The sequence below is a fragment of the Orbicella franksi genome, chromosome 2 (assembly GCF_964199315.1).
Source record: "Orbicella franksi chromosome 2, jaOrbFran1.1, whole genome shotgun sequence".
NCBI lineage: Eukaryota > Metazoa > Cnidaria > Anthozoa > Scleractinia > Merulinidae > Orbicella > Orbicella franksi.
In genome coordinates, this window is record NC_138146.1 from 23,652,624 (window position 1) to 23,656,549 (window position 3,926).

Below are 3,926 nucleotides of genomic sequence, written 5' to 3' on the forward strand. Positions count from 1 at the left end.
TAGCTCACCGAATGTGCTTTTTTTCATCCATTTTTTTTGTCGACGAAACTTCGCTTCACGCGAAAAAGCTCATGCCGAGCGACATTTGCCGCTTTCATTTCCATATAAGGTCAAATTCAGGTATAATGGCTGGTAACCGAGATCCAGTGAACCAATCAGAAAGCTAGAATTGCATTATCCGAGGCTGAGAATTTTTTAGGGTTATCTGGGAGCAATTTAGTATAAAATATCAATGTACTCGTAACTTGACGTTTCCACGGTAACCGTATTTTGACAGGCATACTACTCAAATATGGAATTTGTTGTGTTGATTAACTCATTATTTAGTTCCCTTACCCGAAGGCTGTTGCTATCCTTTGTTTTAAACTTGAACGTCGATAGCACATTGTTAGAATTTGTCAGACTGGCAGTTGGTCCACGAAAACGCGTCTCAAGAACTTGTTTGCCATTTACGACATAGATTCTTACTGTGTACGATTTAGATTCTGGGAGGCCTTCAACTTCTAGACGAGTCAGCTTCACGGTGTACTCAAGTGCTTTCAGTCCAGTGTAATCCACCACTTCAGCTTGGGTACTAGTTGAGAGCGGAGGCTCCCCACGGAACATGGCGCCCCTCACCGCAAATTCCTGACCAATTTCTTTCCATTTCTGTCGCGTTGTTTCATAAGACGTTGATAGCTTTGAGCCAGGCCGGCGGTCGTTCACAGAATCATTGTGGTTAAGCACCTTTCCTAGGATTTCAGTGGTGTCCTTCTGGTATATCAGCGGATGTACCTGATGCGCATGCCAAATGAGGTCAAAGTCGTAGCATGGTACAAAGAACAGATCTGGATTTTGTTGTTTGAGCACAAGGTGCTGTTTGTATCTCTCCAATGCTCTAGTCAAGAACTTCTTGTCTCCATAATGAGGTAAAGAGACCTGGTAGTAAAATACCCTCTGCCGACCGCAGGCCGCTGTGATGTCATACTCAATTCGCGACTCAAAATCAGGCACATGACCAATATAAGTCGTCAGGTCAACTTCAAAAGGTTCGCTAGGATAAAACTTCTTCCATAAGATCCTGGCTCTTTCGAGTCCTCTTGTACGTTGTTCTCCGACTAGGATCTTATGATCCACCAGAGTTGAGACAACTTCAATTCAGTCCTTTTCGTAGCTGATGGGCGACAACATGTGTACATGCCACACCCAGGCAATGTCGAGAGGTGCTGCGATGTCCTCAGTGACGGACGACTGAACAAGCAGTGGCAACCAGAACAGTTCATATCTAAAGGTGTTACAAACACGGCACGTCAGACCGAGAGAGACAGAATCATTCTGCAAACCTGAATTGTATGCATGTATAGAGACATCATTTAGACGAACAATTGCAATGCTTCATAATTTTTAAGACAAACGGTGTTACTGAGAGGAGTTTTGTAAGATGCCCATGTTGCAGGCAGGCATGGTAATCCAATGTTTAAACGGGAAACCTCCGCAAGCTAAAGGTTATTTTAGGTTCAAAACTGTTTAGCTTGATTACCCGTCATATCGAGTACAGATCTGTAATCAAGTTGAGTTCAAGGGTACCGTTACGTGAATCAGTGAAGGACAAGTGGTGCAGAAATCACCGCAGGGCTACGATCGCAAGCAGCCTACGATTGGATTGCAGTTTGATCACAACAAAACGTGCATGCAAAACGTGCGCGGACCTTAAAAATATGCAATGATTGGACTTGAAATTTAAATCATTTGCCGAACTTGGAGTAGACATACCTCCTGATTGCATTCCGAACGTGTGGTCCAGCATACAGGTGTGGATGGTCATCAACGAGCTGTAAGAACTGTCTGTGTTCAAGGGCAGCTTCCACCAGATCGATGCTAAATTGGACCGTCTTCTGGGCCATCCCGATTTCCTTCGATTTATATCACTGAATAGGAAATCAACAATGGCATGAGTTTGGTTTCCGCTGCTGACAGTCATGGAAAAGTTGATATAGACATGATGATAGATGGGAATGCAGCCATAACACTACTGGAAAAACAGACCTGAAAAAAGTTTCAGGCTTTGAACGGGATTCGAACCCACGACCAGAGCAAAGGTCGTGGGTTCGAATCCCGTTCAAAGCCTGAAATTTTTTTCAGGTCTCTTTTTCAAGGTTGTGGTATGGCTGCCGCATTCGCATCTATCATCATGTCTACATTTCATGCTTTTAATTAATTGCTACTGTTGGACATCTATTATTATGAAAAGGCGCTATAATGGACAGACGTGCAATTTTTCCGAAAGGTTTTGCAGGGTACTATCTTCAAATTTCTATTTCTGTCGTACTGATTTTCAGTCAAAGATTTGCGGTCCTCTGGAAACATCGTTTACTAGAGTTCTCGTACCTTTGCTCATGTTGTCTTACTGTACCTGGTAATTTCTTACTATGCTTGTTTAAAGACGATTTTAGCTCTATATTGATAGAACACTGTTAATGACCATGTAACAAAGTGTAAACATGACATACAGCCCCCAATCAGTGTTGAAATTCAGAAAGCTATCTCGCACACACTAATTCTAAATATTAGGTCCTGTATTCAGTCGTTCCAGACAATTGTTTTTGCTGCGTCATTTTTGTGCTCAAACACATGCTTTACGTTATCTTGCGAAGCTACAAAACATGAAAGAAGATAAGTTTCACTACTAAAGCCTGGGTTTACCAGCTAAAAACTACCAGTCTAGGCTCTTCTAGACTTCTGTACAAAAGCTGACGGGCACACCAAAGAGGCGTCCTTTACTGGGTTGCAAAGCTCAATGTTTAGGAAACAACTGTGGTTGTTTCCTAGTGACGACAGTGACTTATTCAGCCGCTCAACAGAACCTCGCTGGAAAATTTCTTTGAGACATCAAGCAAATCAAATTGGAATAGTAAGTAATAAACAATGAGATCGTACCATTAAATTTACGTCCTTCCTTGAGACACAGTCCCGACAAATTGCCATAGGAACTTTTTCCAAGGTTCAGAGAGAACACATTGCTGGCATCTGAGAAAGAGCCCTTAAAATTAGCATGAGTGTGCAAATTCAGAAAGCTATCGCCCACTCATTCATAATATTGGCCACTGTATTCAGTCGTTCCAGTCAATTGCTTTTGTTGCGTCATTTTCTGAGCTCAACACGTGCATTACGGTAACTTGCCAAGCGACTAGACATAGAGTAGTTTCAACACAAAAGCTTGTTTTCGAGCCTGTTCTCAAGCCCAACGTTTCCTAGTGACCATGTGATTTATTGAACTATATAGTATAACCTTGAGATCAGGTCCTCTAAACTGCCGTGTTGAAATTCAGTAAGATATCGCGCTTACTCATTCTTTACATTTGCTGGTGTATTCAGCCGTTCCAGTCAATTGTTTTTGCTGCGTCACTTTATGTGCTCAAACACATTTAGTCCTTTACGGTAACTTGCAGAGCTATTACGTGCTAACAAAGGCGCGCAGTGTAGTCGATAAGAAACGGGTACTTCGTCTGAAAATTTACATCACGTAGTACTTCGCTCAGTTGCTTTCACATGTAGCTATAGATCAATTGTGACCGACAGAACGCGGAGCAGGCTAGGAGCTGCTTCATCGGTCCGTGCGAGAAACTAGAAATACAGCTAATAAATAAAAGTGCCAAGAGACTTCTTTCCAAAAGTACACTACGCAAAGACACACACCAAGGAGGCGTGCCAAGATAACGCCGTGCTGCCGTGTAACTTAACCCCGAGAAACAGCCCCTAAAATGCCATCACGGTTGAAATTTAGAAAGCTGTCGCGCTGTTTCATTCTTAATATTGGCTGGTGTATTAAGTCGTTCCAGTCAATTGTTTTTGTTGCATTTTTTGTGCTCAAACACCTACTTAACGGTAGCTTTCGAAGCTACTAGACGTCAAAGTTGTTTCAACGCTAAATACTGACTTTACCGAAT

General features: G+C 42.4%; 1 pseudogene across 1 annotated transcript in view; it reads right to left on the reverse strand.

Moving 5' to 3' along the window:
- Positions 1 to 1,883, reverse strand: part of LOC145468948 (uncharacterized) — a 7,472-nt pseudogene extending 5,589 nt beyond the window's left edge. The window contains exons 1-2 of the transcript XR_014042254.1: positions 1,753 to 1,883; positions 337 to 1,264 (exon numbers count right to left, since the gene is read on the reverse strand). The product of XR_014042254.1 is annotated as an uncharacterized LOC145468948 (transcript). The remainder of the gene's footprint in view (positions 1 to 336; positions 1,265 to 1,752) is intronic.
- Between the last annotated feature and the right edge of the window lie 2,043 nt (positions 1,884 to 3,926).